At 44.0% G+C, this 24,212-nt stretch overlaps 1 long non-coding RNA gene across 1 annotated transcript in view; it reads right to left on the minus strand.

Moving 5' to 3' along the window:
- LOC140255118 (uncharacterized) overlaps positions 1-24,212 on the minus strand; it is a 56,755-nt gene that overhangs the window by 938 nt on the left and 31,605 nt on the right. The gene's annotated exons all lie outside the window — the stretch shown is intronic.

The following is a 24,212-nucleotide window of genomic DNA, read 5'->3' on the forward strand; positions in this document are numbered from 1 at the left end:
TTATCTGATCAGCTCAAGGCTTTGAAGGCTTGCTTTGGGAAAGAGTTCTAACACTTCATAATTCAGATGCAACTGAGAGCTTTGGTGTCTCCTTCTTTTGCAAGGCGGGCTTTGTTTAGGGCAGCAATTCAGTGTTCTGTACCAAGAGCAGGAGTTGGGATGAAGTCAGGATGTCACAGTTCACTGGAAAAAAATGTCTCTATGTATGCATATTTCAGGCCAAAGCTAGAAATGGGGTAGCATGCTGTTCTTTACATGCTGTTCTCTTTCAAGTTGCGTTTCATGTTATCAGATGCACTGAGTAAGCAGTCCCCCAAGGAAAACAATCCCACAACCCAAAAGCCACATTTTGATGCTTACTGCGGACACCATCCGTGAACACACATCAAGACGTAATCTCCCTCTGAAAGAAAACCTGATATTCTTCCTTATTGTCCTTTCTGAACTTAGTCAAGGAAACACCAGAGTAGGGAAAAAGCATGGTGTGCATCTCCTGCTTCAAACAGTGAAAGCGGAAGCTTTTTGATACGGAAAAACAGACACTCACTGTGCAATGTCTGAGCTGCATCATAGAATGGCCTGGGTTCAAAAGGACCACAATGCTCATCCAGTTTCAATCCCCCTGCTATGTTCAGGATTACCAACCACCAGACCAAGCTGCCCAGAGCCATATCCAGCCTGGCCTTGGATGCCTCCAGGGATGGAGCATCCACAACCTCCTGCATCAAGTTTACTTTGAAAGCTCGCTACGCTTCAGCCAGTTGTGGTCCAGGAAACTTACTTTGAAGCTCAGCATTGCAGCGATGGGACTGATACTACAGCTCTCAGTTTGAAACTAGCTCCTTTAAAGTCTGCTTATAGATATACTTGGGCAGCAGTAGAGACGCCGTCTAGGCTGAGTCCAACATGGTGACACCCAAACTGTTAGCAGGGAAATGTAAACCAAGCATACCAAGACTCATGGTGGGAATGTCTCCCAAGAATGAGTGATGATCCCTGCAACTCCTCATAGTAATAACTTGCTTAAACTCAATTAATTCCTACAAATCCCTTGATGATACCAGTTATCTCCTACTGATAACACCATAATCTCCTGTAATCTCTGAACGCAGAAAGAATTCTTTCTTTATAACTTTCATTTTCTCTACAGAGAATGTGATGATTCTGCTTTCTCCATTTTAAGGGTCACAGAGTTGCTCTGGATGTCCCCCACTTCCCTTTTCCTTCACATTGTGGGTCTTTTTCTTGATGTTTTGGTGCGTTGCTTTTTTTTCTTTTCCAGGAACGAGCTGTAGTTTGATTGTATTGTTCCTGGTATTTCTTCATCTATGCAACTTTCATTGCTGAAGCAAATGGGCTTGAAGCTTGAGCAATGTGAGTTAAGAACAACAAATGAGATAGCCGAGGCAGGAATGAGACAATATGATGCACCACTCTTGCGTAAGTGCAATATAAATTGCTGAGGTTGTAAACAAGAGTTTCCTGGTGGATCAACAGCACAACATTACAGCAGCAGTGAAGGATGGTTTCAACATTTTCAGGGCTGTGGCATTAAGGATGAATTTGCACATTTCGCCTTAACTTCAAGTTTTTCACATTGCCACAAGCAATGAGCAACAAGCATGGTGTATTTTAATCTTCCCAGCCCTGAAAGATATAGAAAGATCTGAAACTTGCCACACTGCGTGGGATGCTGGGAGATATTCCTCCAAAAGGAAATTAAATGTGAGTTATCAGTTTTGAAAGTCCTACCAGCAAGGAAAAACTTATTATTATTATTGTACTGATCATTAAAAATGTTTCTAGTAGAAATTGCTGGTTATTTACAAATTTTATCATCACTACATCAGCTGACTAGACATTAATGAGAAAAGGGTGGTGCAACACTATCGAGTATGGAGTCACATTTATACCCAAAAAGGGAAAAAAATAACTATGAAGAGGCAAAAGGACTGCTTGGAACAGAATATAATCAGGCTGCCATGAGAGGCTGGGTCTTCTCTTTCTCTGAATATATTCAGGACCCATCTGGATGCCTATCTGTGTGACCTGCTGTAGGGAACCTGCTTTAGAAGAGGGCTGAACTTGATTTCTAGCGGTCCCTTCCAATCCCTGTAAACTTGTGAAAATATAAACAGGCAAATTAGGAAAAATGTAACTTAGATGGTGATGTGGGCACTGAGAGACAGAAGGACCTACCCACTGCTGTCTATAGAAGTCACACAGACCCAGGTGATCCTACATTTCCTTATCCTATGCCAACAATTTCATGTCAGAATCATCTTTTCTCTCGAACTGATGAAAATTTACATATGCCTGAGGTGAGAATGGTAGATCCCTCATGAAGAAGAGTTTGCTCCTTAACGTCTTTTTGCCCTTTATTTTTTGTGGCCTAGGGGCCATGGAAGACCTGAGCTGCCCTCCTGCCATACCATTCACTATTAACCACCACTCAACCAAATTAACAACTTGCTTCTGTGATACTACATCTGATACTGTACCCGCTGATACATTCTCTTTTCTGATGCTAACCCATTAAAAGTGAATGCAGTCTACATTTCTCTGGTTATACCCACGATGGGGTTCATTGGGACATTTGCATTGGTTTTCATGGGGAAGTTGTTTTCTTTTGTCATTCTTCCTTCAATCTTTGACAGGGAATTGGGCTCCCACTCAGAAGGAGATCATGGCTGTCCCAAGAAGCAGAGCAGGGTGTTAGGTTCAGTGGGTTAGTTACCTGAAAACAGCATCCTACTTCAATCTGAGAGTTCTAGGTTGAAGTATGAGTCTCATCGTCCCACACACACATTTCCGCACTGATAACACCCCACAGAGGAATAGTGTGGGTTAAGTGAACTGGTCACAATCTGCCTGCAAACAGAATACATACTAAAACTTCCATTTCCAGCAGCTATTCACCACTGACCTACGGATCAGCCCCTGCCTCATTTTTCCCATGCTGTGCATGGCTAGTCCTTGCCATTGAAGGACATGAGTCCTCAGCAGGAACACAAGTTACGGGTAACAGCCATATCCAGAGTCACCAAAACCAATAAAAGTACTTTGGAATGTTGAAACAGAATACCCTGATAAGTGGTTCATGAAGGGCTTTCTTTGCTTTCCACTGAAGCACCAACTCATGTCTGCTCTTGTTAAGAAGGAACCAGCTCCATCAACTGCTGTTTTAATCCTGGCTTGAAACACCTGATTCTCAAAGGTTTCACATGGGAATGGATATGTGCATATACACATACATATGTTTACACGTGCAGTTCAGCACAGAAAATGAAGGGTAGATGCTTCTTAAGACTTGAAGGCAATCAGGATAACATTACCAGAGCTGTACTCAAGCTTAGCTGCTACCATCATCCTCAGTTTTATTTGGATTTTGCTGTAATCCTTAAGAATCCCGTAAAGTATACCTTCCTGGAAAATATAATACGGAAGGACCCTTTTGAAGCACCCGCTGTGCTTGCCAACGAGCTATAAAGGAGGGAAAAGACATCTGGAAATTTGTGTTCAGAGACTGGGCAAGAGAACTGGAAACTTTGTAGAGATGCTGTTCTGTTGTCCTGACCTGTTTATCTTTTCCTCTTCTTGTCCTGCTGGCCAGTGGTTGAAAAGAAGTGTTTTGACTCTTGTGAGTCACACTTACCAGAAACATTTTGCTTTGGGCATATCCTTGTGGTTGCCATGATCCTGGTCCCCTTACTTTCTGCCTTTCCCATTTGTGTGGAAAGACACCAACTACTTTGTGGAAATGTTCTCATATGAAGAGCACTTCATGGTCATGTCCAAATTTTTCCATTACAGCAACCCAGGAACAACTGCAAACAACATTTTGTGTCGAGCCCATATGATGAACCATTACTATCTGAGAGGTTCCTGAAAGAAGCTTAAACAGCTCCCAGTTCATGGGAAGGAGTTATAAATTGGGGGGAAAAACACCAACCAAATTTTGGTTGTGCTCCAGATTCTTATCTGTGCTGGAAGCATGGAAGAAAAAAAAAATAATGGCTTTCTAAAAACAACACATGGAAAAACAACCACTGTTTCCTCCAATCTTAGTTGTTATCCTATGGAGTGGAGCAGTTAGCTCATGAGAGCAAAGAAAAGCAGCTTCTCCAGGGGTTTCTGAGACAGCAGAAAGACTGCATTTAGAGTCACGGAGAAGGAAGCAAATGGTTCTATGGAATGACCTCCCTGAGCAGGGTGAGCCCTGCCTCCAACTTTGGGTGCTGAAATCAGCGGAAAGTCCCTCAGGATTTCAAGATACAGTGAGTCACAACCCCTTTTCCCTCTTAAATCACAAAGAAAAGAGCCACGCTATGAGGGAGCATCCCAGCCCCTTCTGCTGAGAGCCATAACCTGCACCAAGCATGGCAGAAGGGCATCAGCTCCCAGCTGCTGGCAGCCCTGCACAAAGCAGTAGCAAGAAGAGCTCGTGTCTACTTCTGCCCTCTCCTGGATATGTGATGGAAAGCGTGGCATCCCTCCAGACAGGCTGGGCTTTCAGGTTTGGGTAATAGATAAGGTTTTCTTGTTTCTATTATTAAATACCAGGAATTGCATTACAGTCAACAGAGATCCACCAAACAGCCATAGCAAGAATGGTCTCTAGTTATTTCCAATCCACCGATATAAACATTTTGTGAGATATCCTGATTATCTGAGAAATTCTGAAATTCAGAGTTCAGAAATCCTCTGCTACCATGACTTTCTGTCTCTGAGATTTCTAGATAGTTCTTCATCTCAGTTCTCCATACCATGTCATTAACCAAGAGCAAGTACACCCTTCTTTGGTATCTGCTGGTTGCCAGCTCCAGCTGAATGGTTTCCAAACATCCCTGAGTAAAGGAACCTCTCCCAGCCCTCAGCATTGCTCATTTTTCAACAGATCTGCAAGTGAAGGATGGTGGCTTGAAGGTCACTCTACAGGGCCTAGCAGGCAGCCAGTAATCTTCAAAGATCTGGAATCACTGTGTAAGTGGAAAGAATGAATAAGCACATGTTGCAAAGCCACAAAACTCCACCCAAAAGCTCCGTGGGGTTACTCTTTCACCAACAGCCTACCTCAGCCTCTGAGCTACTGTAACTGCTGGAAAGAGCTGGAGGGCCTGGGTCATAATGTCATAATAACACATTACCAAAACAACCCTTTCCATGTCTTCTGATTGTGTTAACAACTTGCCTTGCACTCAGACAGGCAAACCCATTGTGCTGTCCATGCTCTGACTGCTCATATTGCCTGACTGCTTCACAGCAATCCTTAACCTTTCTGGCCTTAAGAGGCTTATCTTGGTCCTTAGAGTCCAGCAGAGGATGTCTGCATCAGAAACCTTCTTCACTCAGCTCCACAATCTTGAGCTGAATACTCATCATCCTACCTCCTGAAATCAGCGAAGAAGGCATTCCTGAGTTATCCCTTTCTTGTCTTTAATTAGTTGATCCAAGGCATGAGTATCTGTTTTCAGCCTCATTTTAATTTGTTAGGACTGGAACATGAAATTCAGACCTCTTTTCAGTCTTAACTCTGCTATATTTAATTCCCCAACTGTTGCAACCCTCAGATTTTCCAGAAGAGCCCCAGCTGAGATTTTTAGCACTGTACCACTCACAACCAAGTCCTGTGGACAAACTCACACCCCTTTAAGCACTGAGACGTGCAACAACATTTCCAAGACAAATTCAGCACTCTGTACTTGGACTTCCAGGCTGAAAACAGATTTGCCTTAGTGACAATAATTCTCACCCAGGAGGGCTGGGTGTTCCCTCTTAGGATAGGAAAAAATTGGTTGTGACACTCAGTGGCCTCACACCTGGCTGGGGTATACACTTCTGGTTTAAGTCCTGGAGTTGATCCCTGGCCATCTTTGGTACCAATTCAAACCAAAGCTCAGGCTGCTCTCACTTACACTGGGTCGGGATGAATGCCAAGCCAATTCAGGATGCAGTAGAATCAACAAGTGGCTGGGAGTCATACTCTCTCCTTTGTTCTCAAAAGGATAAATCCATTCCTGCAGACCTGAGCTACAAAATGAATCCTTTAGAAAGCCAGCAGAAAGTGAAATCATCCTGTGATGTGCCCGAATTCAACTTGTGCTTTCTACCACATGCCTGGTGACTACTTGCCTTTTGGGGCAGAAATCTCTGAACTTGACTCCCACTAAAACAAAAATCATTGCATCCTGGAAAAATACTACAGTGCAGAACCTCTAGTTGTGTCAACAGCTGTCACTTCCCAGTATCTCCTATGGATTTTGTACCTCCTAGTACAAAACTATCTCAGCTACCATTAAAGGACACCCAGTAGCAGATGCAAACAGGTGTTCCACCTCAGCCAAGCAAAAGGTGTTTTGGGAAGGTGCACGGCACACTGCGAAGCAAAAAAGAAGGTAGAGGGGATGAGTTGCTGACCCGTGGGCTGTTTATCAGCCCTGCTCTCACTTTTCTCATGCAGCTCCGTGGGAGGCATTTCTGTGAGACGTGGTAATGAGAGCTGGGAAGTTTTTCCACCCCTTCTTTTTTTTTGTCTTCAATGCTTTGCTTTTGCTGTAGATCCCAGAGACCAGATGTCTCATATTAAAGAAAGAATAACTCATTTAACTTCTCTCTGGGGACTTATTGGGGGAGGAAGGGAGAAAGAGCTCGTTCTTTTTGAAATGAGAATTCAATTGAGGCGTAGTGGATAAATAGTAGGCAGAGGCCAGGCACGCTGTAGATAGAAAAGAGAATAACTGTACTGACTGAGGTTGGTCACTACAGGAGTTGAAGGTGTTTTCTGAAAATAACTTTCACTGGGACAGGGCTCTACAGTACCTGCATTAGAATCTCACCCCAGACCACTCCTACTCAGCATCCACCAGTAAGATATGCTCTCAGCTTACCTAGCCAATTCCAGGGATTTTTATCTTTTCAGCTCTCTCCAAGCACACTTGGAGAAATACACATCCCATATGCTGTGGATTGAGGAGAGCTGCAGAGCAGCACTGCCTTGTCCTTGCCTGTGCAAGCAAATGCCATGCAGATGCACCTGTGCTCTGCAATGCTCCTGAGGCCATCCTATGCCTAGAAGACACCCAAGTGCTTGGTTTTCCTATGGGCCTTTGTCACAAAAAGGTTCCTTCACACCTCCTGCATTTTTAGTCCCCTCTCTGGAGCAGCCTTGCATGGAGCAGGGCATGACATCATGAGGGATGATGTAACTTCATCCATACAGCTGCCTTAGCTCTGACAGCAGCAAACCATGGCAGTGCACTGCGGTGCCTGCTGATTACAGACACGTTAGTCATCCTGCTGTTATTTAGGCTTCTGTGTCTGTCTGGCTTCATCTGCTGGTCCTTGTAACTCACTGAAAACATAAGCCACCGTCTTGCACAGCAAAACCCTGTGGTTAGCAAACTGGGACCCCAAACCCCAATTTGAGCTTCTCACTGTTACTTTGTGCAGATGCCATTGATCATGGAAGAAGCTGTGCACAGTCATTCATCCCCTTCATAGAGCTTAGAGAATGGGATATGGATATTATCACTGATTCCCTGCTGGGGCACTGAGATCACTCCCCACAAGTCCCAGAGGTGCTTAGCCCAGCTAGAACCCACAGAACATCCATTCCACACTCACCACAGCCATGAGACAGATCTAAGAAAACAAGCCTGTGAGCAGAAAAGACAAAACCCCCCAAAACTCTGCTGTGTTATGGGAAGGGAGTGAGACCTCAGGAATTTTGGTGTCCTAGTGGACAGCTGGTATGTCCTGAAGACTACAGCTCATGCTGCAGAAAAAGGAAACAAGGGCAATGATCCATACCAGATTGACACAGCAAATTGTTCCCTAGGCTTCTGAGCTGGTGATGAGCTTAAGCATAAGCACTGAGGGATCAAACCAAGAAGCTTCCCACTTGCAATCTATTATGTATGGAGACAGCAGGTGAGTAGCAGCACAGGAAAACCCTGTAGATAGCACAGATCACAAAAGCACAGTGTCATCTAGATTAGAAAAGAGCTTCAAGATCATTAGCCTGACCTACAGAACCCATCACTAACCCTTGTCTCTTAGTGCCACTCTCCTGCAGAACATAACGCTCATCGCAGATAGGGAAAGATGAGGTTTTCAGAGGTTTGCTCTGAAACAACTGCATGAAAAACGAGCTCCAGAAACAAATATTGACAGGAGAAGAGAGAAGGAGAATTTCTGTGCTGCAGTAAGCAGATGACAAGAATAACGATGGAAGCAGAGCACCCAGCCTTCCAACACCAACATGCTGGTGGGACTCCATGCAATTTCCTGGATCGAGGTCATAGGATGGACAGGTTACTTCAGTGCCAAAATAATCACGATCAGAAAAGATGCAGTGAGGGCAAGGCGAACAATCAGATGAGTGCAGGGGGTATCATTATACATCATTAGCATGATCACAGAAAAAGGCTGCGGCACGTTTCAGGAAGAATTAGTTCTTGAGTTGCTGAGCAATAACAACTACAAGGCACCATAGATTACTGCTGAGCTCCAGGTAACAAGGGTCTCCAAGAAGAAACACCTAAAATAACCTCAACAACAGTCTTGACAACATCAGCTTGTTCTTCCTGGAGCCTGCAAATGTCACTGGGCAGAACTGAGCACTTCACAAACACAAGTTTTTGGGATCACCGAGAGCTTGAGAGATGCAGACATGCTGTGTAGCAACCTACACAGTAGTCTTACACAACTCAGGACTATAAACATTAGATGTTGACACACTTTCTCCATGATTATCATTTCTCTAAGAAGCAGGGGAATTTCAGTGTCTTGGGACACTGATGTGGTAAAGCAGGGATTGCTGCAGCTACAGAAGGGTAGAACAACTGAAGAATCACCACATGTTCCGTGCACAGCTTATTTTTCTCTTCTAACTGTGGCATCCTCAACCAAGGAACTTCTTCCCTCTACCTCTACTGGAGACATAAAACATCAGCCTCTATTAGGATTTATTAGCTCCCACTGGGAGAGACGAACTGAGATCCACATGAGTCATGAGGTTTCAGTTCTGCCAGCAGGATGGCCATGAAAAATTATATGAGAGAAGGGTTTTCCTTGGCACTGCTGGCCCAGTTAAATGCTTATAGTAGAATTGTTAATGGGAAAATGGCTACTTTAAAAAAAAAAGGCAAAACACCAAAACACACCAAACACAAAATCACTCCACAGCACTATCACTGCTGATAAACTTCATCTATTTCTGCAAATTATTTATGGAGGAATTGGCTTTGCTGCTGAAACTCATCACAGGGCCCAGGTACTTTGTGTCCTCAAAAGAAAGATTATACCAGAAGCTCGTTTTTAATTAAAGGGTGAGCAAAGAAAACCCTAACTACTGTCTGCTGCAGAGATCGTTAACATAAAATAAACACGGTCAGAACTTTTTCTTGGAATATCCTGTGTGGCATAAAATGACAGATTCAATGGATGCTTGGGTTAGCTTGCTTTTTAATTCCATTCAACCCTAGGAAACCAGAAGTTTTTAGCCAAAAATCATTTAGCTAAAAAAGCAATAAAGCATTTGTGCAATCTGTGAATGATTTTATTATTATTATTAATGTTTTGGTGTTTTGACTGGACCTAATGAGAATATATTCTAACTGAAATTGATTCTTAACATAAGCTCTACCCACAAGCTCCTTAAATCCTTCCTTCTCTTTCTTTGCCAAAATTTAGGGCCAGACAACAAGCCTGCTTGATTTATTGAAATAGAAACAGAAGGACTATGGCTGGCAGGGCTCTTTGTGTAGGCTGATGTGGGAAATTCACAGTGTGTATATGGTGTAGTCACACTCCATGAAGCATAGGAGGTTGGTGTGCAGCTCTGGACTCCAAATCACAGGTATTATTCCCTAAGGTATCTGTTCTGGGGTGCTATTGCTGCACATCCCTCTGCTGCACAGGTGCAGATAAAGAATCCCAAGTGGGCTTAAGACTGGTCTAGACACAACCCATTTGTCATGCAGACCCATTGCAGAGAGAATACTGACCCCATTACACAAATGCCAAAGGAACTGGTTTGAGCACCTGAACAGCACGTAGCTTGAAACCACTCTGCCATACAAGCACTGCTTTGTAACATAGGGAGAAATACGGGTTCCTTGCTGTTTGTCTCATCCAGAACCATCAGCTCCTGATGACCACCTAAGCGATGCTACCAGGGCAGCAGGAGAAATCCATCATATTAAGAAAACACACTATAATTAGAAATGGGTTAAAAACATCTGGACAGACCTCATTACTTGTTTTTTGTTTGCTTCTGCAAAACCAGTACCAAGAATGGTTTGGCTTCAGGCCTTATTTCTGAGCTCATAATATTCATGGGTGGATCTGGGGATCGGAGAAATGGTTTCTGTTAAGAGCTGTCGGCAGAAAAGGAGCAAACTATTATCCATTTCAGCATGCACTCACATTTGTATAACTGAACCAGCTCTGACCATCATCACATGTCACCACTGGTTTGGAAATTAAATGCCTAAATCAGTCTGTGCTGGATTATCCCCTCTGCATTCAGAGTGTGACACTGCAGAAGATGCACCTGCTCCTCAGCTTGCAATCATCAGCTCTATAATGTATCTGCAGAGTGGCCTGGGGCCAACAAATACTGTTTACAGGAAAACCTGTTCAGGTGTGAAAAAAGGGCTTTGATCATGCAGGTTCAAGTCACCTCCCTACTCAGCTGGGAAATATTGGTGATAGATGGATGGTTGGACTGGATGATCTTAGAGGTCTTTTCCAAGGTCTGTGTTTCTCTGATTCTAAGATGACAGAAAGAGGATTTAGCAGAGGTGTTAACTCCTGTCTCCTTTCCTCCCTCCTACTCACATCTATACAAGTCTGCCTGTAAATGAGTGTCTGAGCAAAGCACTACCAAGTTGTACCAGAAGATAACACTACTGAGCTCAATGGTGTTGTTTGAGCCACATCTACATGACCTGACATGCATATGAGCCCCTGTATTTTAGGAGACCTATAAGTATCCAGTTAATGTGGAGTAAGACCATTCTAAGTGAAGTTATTGCCACAGAATTTATTAAGGCTCCTGCAATCTCAAATCAATCCAGGAAAACAATCACAAATTTAACTTTCACACCACTGTCATCCATTGGTCTACATCTGCATCAACACATAGCTTTATAAAGCATTAACCAGTAGAAAGCCTGATGTTTTTCAGTGTATTAGCTTTTATGGAAAATTACTCCCAGCTGTTTGCCATTTTACCATTGTAGTACCAAGTGATGGAACTTGACTATTCAATGCTTCCTCAGGTCTTATCACCCTCGTAGTCAGATGCCTTTTTAATGGGTTCATTGTATGGAAACACTGAAGTCTTACTGCAAGCACAGTCTTGTTTTCAGTCATTTGCTGTTTTTCCAAAGCATTGGTTCTTCAGCTAAAATATTTGCTTTTCCCTAAAGCACAAGCACAGGCTGATCTACAAAAAATATTGTATCAGCACAGCTACTGCTACTGAGAAGCAGCAGCACAAACCCAGGCACATTTCAGTCACGAACGAGCAAGACAGATCTATGGGGAGCATGCGAGGGTGTAAGAAAGCATTTTAGCCTACAAGCCAGTCATTCCTACATGATCCCTCCAGCCAGGGTGTGAATTCCTGTTAAACAAAGTGATTTCCAGTCCTACATCCTGTCCACAGTGTTGCAGCAAAACAACTTTCTTTGCACAGATATACAAATAAGCTCCTGCAAGATCACTGGCTTAACTAAAGATGGGAGATTCAATCAACTTCTGTGTGCATAAAGCACCTCATGTATTTCAGCCCCATCAGGAAACAGAGCTGAAGCTCATTCTGGCAGTGACTGTTATCAATATGCTGCATGCTTTGTCACATTGTCTTTAACTTATTTATTGCATTTACCTTGGATTCTGGGCCTAATGATGACCTTTTTGTAACTGTGACAAGCAAACATGTCATCAGCTTCTCTCTCCTCCTATTTATTCAGCAAATTATGCTATCAGTGGTGTTATACCAAGGGTTTGCAGTTGCAACTCAACCAGAGCTATGCTGATTTTTCACTAAGGATTTAATAGCTCCAAATTCCTTTGCTTGCTCAAGCAAAGCTACAAAGCCTTAGCTGTGATTCTGCCAGCTTTCACTGGCTACATTGGTCAAGACTGGACTCTTCCTGGATGAGAGTTTTCCAAGAAAAATGCAGTGAGGAGCCAGCCCTCCAGCACAGTTCATGGGCACGGTGTTGTCCGAGGAGCCACGTTTCAGATGTGGTCATACCTAGGCATGGGTTCAGGACTGACTCAAAGGGAAGAATACCACCTCCTGAATCACCGACAGAGCTTCCTGCAAACCTTGAGGTTTCCTGGCTGTGCATCAGAAGAGATGGCTGTTCCTTTTGACATTTGTGTTTATCCTGGGTAGTTTTCCACTACACCAAACTTTATGAATTTTTCTCATTGGAACAAGACAGACAGCGATCCACCTCCCTATGCGGATTTACAATATGCCAAAGGCCTGGTGACCCTCCAACGCACATTCGCATGAGGAACGTGGTAATGGATCACCTGTTCTAGCTGACCCTGCCCTAGAGGGGTGGTAGGACTTGATGAAGTCCTTCTCCAGAGGTCCCTTCAAACTCCATCAGTCTGAGTTCCTAAATTCAGTGTGACAGTATCTCCCTTCATTCATTACGCTGCCCTAGTTGACCTTTTCCAATCGCTGGTAGGCTGCAACAGCCTCTGAGTCCTTGAAGCAATCAAAGAAGATCCTCAGGAGACATCAAATCCCTCAAGAAACCTGAATTGAAGATTAAAAAATGCCAAGTCTTCCTACATATGCCCCAGACTTCATAATTATGTTCAAAAGAGATAAAGGAGCTTCTTTTCTCATCTCCTTTACCTGAAACTGATGATTTCCCTGAGTGCAGAGTTGGAAGAGAGTTTCCAGCCTTCACTCCAGGGTAACTTGGTGCTCCTAGAAGCCTAGATACTTCCTCAAGCCTATGCAGATTCATCCCACCCAGAAGCCAGATGCAAAGGCCTCATGAGCCAGATGACTGCTGGGTGGTTGTGACTCAGCGCTGCCTTGTCAACCTTCCTACCTCTGATGGGGCAAGACCAGCTACATGTGACACAGCTACACTGCCCTGTCTGCCCTCTTCTTGCTGCAAGAGTACGGGACAAAGAAAGCTAGGAAAGGGATGGCTTCTAGAGAAGCACAAAGAATGCAATTTCTTGGTGTCCAGACTTCAGGGAGGAAGCTTAGAGGGATGAATATCATAAATTGTCTGATCTGCACAGTGCCTGAGAGAGAATAGGAGCTGGCTACTGGCCCTATGAGATGGACAGTGTGTAGTTAATAAAGCAGGAAAGTGTTTAGAAAAAGGAAAGCTGAAGTTACATGGGAAAACACCTTAGTAGGAAAGCTCTGATAAGGACTCAACAAACAAACAGATGTAATGTTTGTGAATGTTTGCTTCTCCTAGGTGCCTGTTCTTAGAAAGCATTATTCCACTAAATGAAAAGTAACGGGGCAAACAGAGGAAAGGGAATGCCAAAAGGTAGTCTAAGTCTTGTAAGTCTTAGAGCTTGCAAAGAAGGTGAGTTTTGTACTGTGAATCTAGGCTTCCTGAGATAATTCCACAGCAATATATATAATATATATAAGACAATACGTATAAAATATACAAGGTAGACAGCAAATCTGGTCTGCTGACCAGCTGAACTGATCCTGTGCTGGAGAGATCTACAAGCCCAGATCGTACCTAATCCTGAAACCAATTTCCTTTCATTTCCATCCTGTAAAAGATATCACAGCCAACTTTCACATGCTTCAGTTTCTCAGCTCAGCAGGGACTTTGCTCCACTCAGAGGAAAATGGCATGCTTATATGTTTTGCTAAGGCCAGAGGGGGCTCCTTTGCTTCTACACCCTCACCTTGTCCATCACCAGGCCAGTGAGGTCCTGTGGGTGGGAAATACCCTTCCTTTCCACTTAAGCCACCAACAAGACCAACACCTTGGGACTGACCTGGGACATATTTTTCAAGATCACATTCTTGAATGAAGGAACCCTGATGGAAACAGTTACACATTAACACGCATTTCCTCTGCAACCTCTTCTGCTCCATCTCTTTGTTTTCAAGGCAAAACAACGTGACCTTGCCAGTACTTCCAATAAAACAGATTCAGTGTCCTGAGCCACGCAAAATTCACAAATTGTTCAACTACAGAGTGGTTTTGGCCATGCCAAGGTCCCATTCTCGTGCCAAACCCATGATGGGACTGGGGCTGGGCAGTGGTTCCAGTGGAAAACACTTGCCTGGGCTGCGGTGCTGTCTGGGCATCTCTCCGGCTGTGTTAATTTCCCACCTGTGAGGTGGTAAAACACTTCTGTCTGTACTTTCTGAACATGAGAAACCAGGAGGAGAAAGGTCACTGAAGAGTTTTGCACGTCCCAGTCCAGCCACTTACGCAGAAGGGCTTCCTTCCTCTTTTCTTTGCACTGCTTAGAGCTGGCCTGGGGGAAAAGGTCACCACCCCAGATAGCCTTGACAGCACCCCAACATCACAGCCGGGTGCGTCTGCAGCTCTACTGCTAACACTGCTGTTTATTAATAGGTCAAATTGCTCCTATCAAGCTTTACCCTCCTACCCTGGGCCATCATCATTGAAAAAGGAGCTGAAACACTCACATGTGGCTATGGCTCCCTGCTTCAGTTCCCCTTTCAGGGCCTCCCGTTCCTTTTGCAGAGCCTTGAAGGGCTGTTAGGATTCTACCCGGAGGCTTTGCAGAGCACAACAGGTCTGGTGCAGGCATTAGTAACCCTAGAGCCTCTGCATCCTACCACAGGCAGGTACCGAAAGGATGTAAAGAAGCACTGCTACATGTCAGAGCTCCTGCTTGTGTACTATATATTGCCTTCTTGAACATCTCTATTCAACAAGGGTGCATAAACCTGTGTTCTCACACATCTCTGCTACATCCTGCTACATGCACTCAGCATTTCCAAGCTTTATGTGCCAAGGGAACACAGCAAGACTCAGGGCTGGAAACTGCTTTTAAAAACAAAGCCTGCAAGCACAGCTGACTTTGTATTTGTACCACTTCAGAGGCACCGGAGCACAAAAATGAGCTCGGAGGATCAGACCAACTACTAAGCATTCCGCCTGCCCCAGTTCATTCCAGTAGGTAGTTCTGCACAGTTTCAACCTATAATCAGCCACGTCCGTAGGCTATGAAAAAATAAATGCTTTTTTTTTTTTTCCCCCTAAGAACACAACATCAAAATTGCCCCTTCTTTTTCTTTTGCCCAGTTTCTGCATCTGTTAAACAAAGTATTTTATGGAGATGCAAAAACAGAAATTCATCGCTTGGGCGTAACTAGCTGCTACTTAAAGGATTATATAATAACTTGCAGCAAAAGAGAGCCTCCCAGAAAACGAAAGTTTTTGCAAAGCCCTTTTGTTCAGTGGAAACTCGTTTAAAACTTGATTTATGGCACGCTGGAATGTAAAGCTTCGGATGAGATTAATGGTCTGTTTTCTGGTTACGTCACCTTCATGGATTGTCAAGACAAGCCTACACTGAAATCACAAAGGAAATCGTGGTTATGGTCCCCTGTTAAAACACTGCACTGACTGCTGTTTCTAAGTAACTCAACTGGATAACATAACAGATAGGCTTCATGAGAAATGCACTTGGAATTTCCACTATATTAGTAGAGTGAACTGCAGCAATGTTTTACATTACAGGTACAGGAACAGACCATATATTTTTAAATACATCAAACATGACTCATTCCTCAGTTCACACTTGGATTGGCTGAGAGAACTTTTTTTCCCCCCCATTTTAGGCTGTATTTTTTCATGGATTTGAGCACTATAGCAACCATTTTTAGTATGCTTAAGTTGCAAGTAAATCAGACAGCACTCAGCACCACAACATTGTGTTGTTGTGAGATTTCCTTAAGGCTAGACAGGGAACTCTATCAGCCATCATTACAGTACTGCCCAGAGAGCTGTGGGTGCCTCATCCCTGGAGGTGACTAAGGCCTGGTTGGATGGGGCCATGGGCAACCTGAGCTGGTGTGGAGCAACCAGCCCATGGCAGGGGGTGGAACTGGATGATCTGCAAAGTCCCTTCCAACTCAAACCATTCTGTCATTCTATGATTACAGTCAAGTACAGAACAGTAGAAACCAACTTCTAGATACTCCTTAGCACCAGACTTGCAAAGACCATGAGCAGCCCCCAAGGGCTCCAGTGTGCACCCAGAAGCAGATGGAATACCACGCTCACAGGAACGTGGCCCCAAGCCAGCAGATAAATAGCTGAGTAAACACAAGATGCAAGGAACGATAGCGATCATTCAGGTGCAGCTAACCAACGCAGATAGCCAAGCAATCGGACTTGGCTCTGCTTCCACACAATTTCAGTCCCTGGGGGTGTCTAGTTTAGAAAGCAAATTTCTTTACAATGAAAAGTATTTGGCAGCCCGGCTGCAAACGAAGTTCATCTTCAGGGCAAAGGAAAGAAAACACCTCCAAACCCTGCTAAGTAGTTGCTGTGTAATTTATGTCAAATTATTGGTCGCTAGGAGGAATAGATCCAGATTTGCCCACATTTGCTACAGAAAAAGGATCTTTCCTTCAGCCCAGCAGAGCTCCTATTCATTTTGCTGAATGTCTGACAAATGACCTTTGGGGGGTCTTTTTCCTTAGGGGCTTTGTTTCTTTAACAGCCTTGTTTAAACCAAGAAGAAGAAGAATAGCCAACTAAGGCTGAGCCATTTGTGGAGCTCTTGAATGTCCAATAAAACCAGAGTATTGAAGGCCATAAACATCTCAGATTTTTAAACCTCCAGAGAGGAAGGTGTGAGGAAACGCAATAAAACCTGAAAAGTTGATATTGAAGATACAAACCACCAAGAAATAGACAAGGAAATGAAAACAAACTTTCAACTATCTGACACCCTAAATAAAAAAGTTTTTAGGCTACTTCTAGGGTTTATGGTGAACTAGCACTACTTCCTATTCTACTATGAAGAGTTGACATCCAAGCGAGAGGTAGGAGTAATCAGGAGTTAGTAGCACTGCACATATTTCTATAGAAGCGTTCATACTTTGCTGCATTTCAGATTTGCTCCGCAGGAATTATAGGGTCCTCCTGCATAAATGGAAGCCTACTATAAATCCAAGCCTACCTATACAGGAATGGCAAATGGATGCATTTTTCCAACAGCCCAGCTCTCCAAAAGGACAGAGCTTTGTACCACATGAGCTGCTGTGATATCAAGCACTGATGTATTTTCTTTGCGTGGGTTGAAAGTACACAGTAAAACAGCATAAAGGTAATCAAGGCTCTAACTGGAAGCCAGCACATTTATGGGCCCTAGTAGATGTTCCTCAGTAGTTCACAGGGCTTACAATGAAATTGTTTAACTGAGACCATTCACTGGATGGGGTTTTTACTCTGCTTTTATAGATAATTTTTCTAATATCAGAAGTTATAATTAATGTAAAACCACTGTGCTACAGAGCAGGAAACTGCTGCTTGTGCAGAAGTGCCAGGATGTGAAATGAAGCTTAAACTTTAACATCCGCACACTCTGCTAGTGTGGAAATTCCTCACCTTGGGGCCTTCTGGAACATCACATTAGTACAGGAGTTGAGGAATTCTAAAGGACTGGGATCTGTGCTTGCAGAAAGCTGGAAGCTGCCGAAAAGTAAAAGGTCACCTCATTTCCAGCACAAGTGGAAGACAGAGCCACTGAGTCCCACTGAGTAGGAGGAAGTTTGTCTTTCAGTAACCATTAACCAGAGATCAACATTAGCCAAACAAGCCCCCTCTCCACCCACTCCTCCAAACCCCACGCTAGGGCAAACCCCAGTGATGAGTAGAGTTAGTGGGACATATGCCTGATGAGCCTTTGGTACTCTTCTCTGTTGCCTCCACTTTGCTTGGGAAACAGCCCTGCGCAGTACAGCACCCTGTAGATCTGATGCTCCACAGTGTTGCTCAACCTTTAACAATGTGCGAAGGCCATAGTAAAGACTATGTGCATGCTTTAACTTTGTGCTACACATCACAGTGCTATCTGGAAACCTTTGGAGACTTCAGCAGGTGTAACTCATTACACTGATTACAAATGTGAAAAATAAATGCAATTTTTTAAGCTTGTTTACATTCCAACTTCAATTTCCTAGCTCTCACCTAGAGATAAATCTTACAGTGTGCTGCTTTGGGTAGCAAGTCACTAACAGTTAATGGAAGGCAGATGGATATGCAAGGAAGACTAGCAGAAAAAGCCACAGGGCTACCTGCTATAGCACATGGCAAGCAACACACCTGCATTCAGGGAGTCACATCAGCTCCTCTTATAGATCTACAAACTATTTCCTACCAAATAACACAGGGTACAAATATAGCATCCAAGATATACGTGCTGATCTACAAGGCTGTGCACAGATGGTTCGATGAAGCTTTGGAATTTTTGGCTGCTCTTACTTAGGTCAAGAAAAATGTGGCTAACGATACAGTGTCTTTAAACCAAAATCACTGCTGAAAGGAATGGAGTTATGCTGCTCTGTCAGAATGTGTGCTCTTTGATATTGTTCATAAGCCTGCTCTAGTAGCTGTATTTTCAAAGAAACCAAGCACTTTCAGAGCACTGTTAACTGCACCTCAGTGAAATGCGTTTTGAAAGTCCCACTGAGAAATAATTGCTTTTCTATTCTACATATTCAGAGACTTCCCTTCAACAAGTTGTCGTTACGAATCATGGGCGCTCCTTTTCCTGCAACCTGTAAGTCTGTGTCCTTGTCATTACTGCTAGTTTGCTGCCACAGATGAAAACAGGGTAAAGCAAGCCTGTCACTGCAGTTTGTCCACCTGTGCTTTGATAACCATCTCAACACACACACGACCAGTTATGTCATACATGCATACTGTTTGCAATGTGCTTCATAACCACCAAGTGAACACTGGGAGATGAATCGCCCACATACATTTTCATACAGGTCAACAAAGGAAGAGGTAGGAAAAACCCAACATAACAGCACAGGTAGTCAGTCTCCAGCTGTTGTTATACACCCAGTGTCCCCAAGTACAAACAACAACTGGAGATCTAATGCCTATTGCAAGTCCCTCCAAACTGCCTGGCACATCACCTCTTTTCCAAGTTTCCTTAGAGACAGGGACAAATCAGTCCCATTCAGATCTTCTCCCTTCCAATCCCCTCATTTCTTAAGAGATGCCCTACTTTGGGTAAAACACCCCAAATCAGCAATGGGGGGACACAAGACACGGCCAACTTGGAAAGACAAGATAAAAGATTCATCTGAAAGATGCATAGTTCTTGAACTTGTGGCTCCTTTTGGAAATGCCAGCTAAATTAACTCCCCTGCAGCTTAGTTCTGTTCCAAAAGCAAAGGAAGAATACCACAGGCAGGCCAGCCTACGTAAAGAAATTTAGTTAAAAGCAAAAGACCTGCAGATGCACTTAAGGATAAACATTAATTTTGTTAGATAAATCAGGTATATCTTGTGTTAGATGCGGCCAGAAATTTATTTGCAGTTGTCTCAGATTGATTCGATGCCTAATTTCAATGCTACCTTTATCTCTCTACTCATCTTTCTTTTTGGTTTTAATGCAAGCCCCTGATTTTTATTTTTTTTATTTAGTTATTTATTTTAGCATTAATAAAAAGTAGAAACTCCTAGCCTTTAAGTTCCTGCTACTGAGCTCCAGACATTGCTGCTGGATGCTTCACATGGTAATGTGCAGCTGGCTTCATTCACAGGCCTCAGTGCATTCTGTAGCATAACAGGGCCAGATTCAGATCTGGTGCAAACAGCTGAGGCTCCATTCACACTACATGGAGACTTCTCGTGATAGTCTCTTTCTATGGAAAGCCTTCAAACTCTACAGCGGATGGAAAAAAAACAAGAAGTTCCCTCTTACTCCTTCCAACTTCAACAAAGAGCTTTTTTTTTTTCATTCATAAGCACCAGAGCTATTAATAAAATTTGCTGAATGAGAATGGTTAACCCCAAAAAGTGACACATACCGTACGCCCTACAGACCAACATGACAACAGTCAAAACAGAAATCAGCCTTTCAGTACATCAGCACGTAACACTGTCTGCAGTTTCCAGAACAAATATCAGACAACGTCCTATCAGCTGCAGACAGATGAGTCACTGGCAAGCTGGAGGCGAACAGACCTAAACTCACCTCCAGCCTGCAAAACACTTCCCGTCTTCAGTAAGAAGTGCTGGAGGATTCCGTCAATGAAGCAAAATGCCTGGCAAGCAGATGTGTGGTGTGAGCACACTGGGTTCCTGTCCTCTCCCAGGGCACTGGGGGTGGGGTGGTGAGGAGCAGGGGTCAAAGGGAAGGTGGGTTTATCCTGCAAGATTTGCCACTGAACACAAGAATGCAAAACCAACCCTACCAAAGGAAGACTCTGGATGATACACAAATGTTTTGCGTTGGAAAGAAGGGAAGATGGTCTGGTCAGGTTTCTTTCTCAAACTTCATCAAGCAGCATGGAGCACAAGCCTTGTAAGGAGAAACTGAGGGAACAGGGATTGTTTAGTCTGAAGAAGCAGCAGCTGAGGGGAGACCTTATGGCTCTGTACAGCTCCCTGAAAGGAGGGTGTTGTGAGGTGGGGGTCAGCCTCTTCTGCAATGTAAAAAATAAAATAAAAGAGGAAAATTACTCCCACTGCTACATTCTTCTTCTCTCCAGCCTCCTCTTATTGGCCTTAAAGCAAAAAGGATGGCACAAACTCAGGTGTTGTACCCCATTGCTACCCAGGTCTCACCCCCCCAGCAGCCATCTAGCTGCAGTTCTTTCAGGGTGGAGCAGGTAGGGCACAGCTCCCAGCTCCTGGAAAAACATCTCTGAAGGTTTGGCTGGCTGGCCAGCTTTCCAGCAGATCCACACCCTTGAGGGCAAGCCAATGCCCAGCCTGAGGATGGGGGAGAGGGGCTGGAAGCAGGGCACACTGCTTGGCAAGAAGAGAAACCTGACATCTGCAGCACAGGTGAGCTCAGGGCTGATGTAGGTGTGAATGTGGTGCTCACATAGCAAGCTTGCAGCTGTGGCATAAGCCTGAATTTCTGTTGGGCCTTTGACATGAAATTTATTTCCTCTGAACAGCTTGCTGTGCTCGGGAGATACATCTGCCCAGGCAGGCGAGGAGGGGCCAGCAGTGATGTGAGAGCATTACCCTCTCCAAAGGCTGGCAAAGGGGAGAAGGGCTGAGCAGCTCCACAGTCTAGGGGGGAGGGAGAGGTTACGTAAGGAAAGAGGAATGTGTGCTACCCTTCGTTTAAAGCTTGAGACACAGGGAGGCATTTTTCTCACCCAGAGATGATTCCAAGTTCAAAAAAGCCAGATGCAATCCATGGCTTTAAAACATGAATCACATCTGAGCACTGGTCTTAGTGCAGAGGACCTCTTTTGGTAAGCATATCCCAGATAGTGGTTCAGCTCTGCTTCCACCCCCTGGGAGTCACTAATTACCTCACACATCTCCCATCCAAAGAACCTTCCTTATCACGTGGAGATAAGGGAACAAGGAGAACAGAATGAAAACGACCAAAAACAATTTCCTCTCCTGTAAAATGCTTCTGGTTTCAGGAGCTTTTGGTGGCTTTTTGCCAATGTGCAAGCAAAGCTGGGGAGACTCACCATCTCCACCAAACCTTTTCTCTGCCATCTTTCAGCTGCTTGGGCTCTCAGTGAAACTAAAAGCATTCAAAGAGCCCTACAGACTGGAGTTACGCTTCTCAGCATGTGGATTTGTTATTGTTCCCCTCTTGGCTAAAGGGATTTACCCATATACCATGTGCCAAACATGGTGGTGCCAGTGGATCTTTGCCAAGCAGGGATTGGCTCTGTGCACTCTTTTGTTCATTTCTAAAGTTTTTTTTAAGCCTTATTCAGGCCTTGTTTCAAGATATCCCAAGGAGGTCTAAGACAGCAACGCTTCTATTAAATATTTATGAAATAAGGCCATTAGAGTGTCAAGAAATTTGTATGGTTGTCCCAGTCCAGCAAACAACTTACAGAGAACTTAACTTCTAAATAAACAGGTATTTAAGTCAAGCAAATCTGAAAATCATTAATTCCTTTGTCCACAGCCTACTGTTTTCATTAGCAGCTTCTTCCCTATCTACAGCTCCATCAAAAAACAGAATCCCCCCGCTCAACTAGACGAGCTCCCAGCAAGGCATATACACTTAAAGCACCTTGAATACCTCACAGTAAACAGGACCCAAGCCAAGTTACTCCATACAATCTCCTTCCTTGCCAACATAACGGCAAAGCAGACCAGAGCCTTTAGGTGCCTGCTCAAGTTAAACCTAGAAAATAGACCAGACAGATATTTTGGATGCTATAGATAACAATAACCAGTTATCAGAGTTAAAGATCAGTGCCAAACCTAAGAAGTCACTCATTTCTCTTAATATGTTTTTTAACGCCAAGATCCTCTCATTTCAACACCTAGCTTATTACTAAGGTCACCACTGTTTGCTGCAAGCTATTTGTGAATCTCAGTGTGGTTTTCAGCACCAAATTTCAAGAAGCCATAAAGACATACCAAGATCAGAAAGACCTCTCTGGAGCAGGAGGATCAATCCCACAACTGGCAGCAGCCATGAGCACAGCTGAAGGCCATTCCTATAGTTAATAGCATAAGCATACAATCACCACTCACTCATCTGGAGCACAGGTACACCTCCTGAATTTGAGCTGTCAGGTGGACACAGAGACCTCTGTCTAGACATACATCCAAGTGGGGCAGGTGGAATGAACACATGTACAAGAAGAACGTGGGTGGCAGCAGAAGACAGCAAAGGGAGCAGTGTTCTACAGCACCTGTCTGGGCTTTCCGTTGTCTGACTGATGCCAGACAGCCTCGGGGGGATTTTACTTGGCAGTTTACTTCTCCCTGGTCTTGCTTGAGGCCACATCCTGCCATAAGCCTGCATACCATTTGCTATTCACTATCATGCTTAGAAATGCAGCAACACAGGCATGTACCAATGAACCCATTTTACCAGAGACCTAGCTGTAACAGATAATGTAGAGATTAACGCAATTTAGGCTTAAGTTCTGTCTTGTTTACTCAAAGGAAAAATCTATGGATACTTAACTCATTGCAACTTCACTTCCTTGTTGGGAATTCAACAGAAGAAATAGCACAGAGGCAGACAGAGCACAGCAGGTCAGATGGCTGGCTACATCCAGCAGCATTAGATTACCCAAAGGAATTCACACCAGCTTGAGTTATTTGAGGCTTTATGATCACAGAGAAAAAGGAGTTTGCAGTTAGGCTGCAACAGAAGAGCATCTTTCATTCTTGTCCCGCATTCAAGCAGGACAGATGGTCTCACACAACACTGAAAGCTCAGGCTGAGCAGATCTCAAACCACTGCTTAGCTTAGGATTTACCCATCAAGATACAACTTCACAGCAAACCCTTTCTGGATCATTCCAGCAAAGCATCCATCCACCCTGCTGGACATCTGCCTGGCCCACAGAGCTGTTCAAACAGCACTGCTGGAGAAGTGAGCATCCCAGAAGTCTCTGGTCAACTTTTTTTAAACTTACTGTTAAGTCCTGAGCCTTCCCAAATGCTTTAGTAATAATAAAAGGCTCCACACACAGCCATTTGAAAGAGGCAATGCTGCGTCAGTGACCAAAGGAAATGGAAGGTCTCTTGCTAGTTAAAGTAATTACACAGCTTGTTTGTGAAAACGTTCCCCTGCCAAAGGAAACAATTTTTAATATATATATATTTAAGAGGCCACTTTTTAATAATCACTTTATGAAACAAGCTGGGAATACAGGCGCACTAAAATCAGATACAGAACTCAATATCGAAGTAAAAACAAACAACGAGATGAACATGGTAAACCTTCCCCTTTTGCATTCCCAGACCCCACAGAGCCGTCTCGCTGTGCAGTGCCTTGCAGTGCTTTTGGGAGGTCCCATCCCTACTAAAACCTGGCTGCAGACTTACCTAAGAGCTGGACAGGCCAAGCTCTCCAACACTAGTGAGCCCTGTGGCTTCTTGCCAGGTTAGCTGGGCCTTTAGCCCCCGCCTCATTTCCCTTATTTCCTCCCAGCCCCTGCATTTCTCATTGTGAAAGAAACAGAATGTGAACCAGTCCTCACACACAACCTCAAAACACCATCTATCACA

Source organism: Excalfactoria chinensis, chromosome 7, assembly GCF_039878825.1.
Source record: "Excalfactoria chinensis isolate bCotChi1 chromosome 7, bCotChi1.hap2, whole genome shotgun sequence".
NCBI lineage: Eukaryota > Metazoa > Chordata > Aves > Galliformes > Phasianidae > Excalfactoria > Excalfactoria chinensis.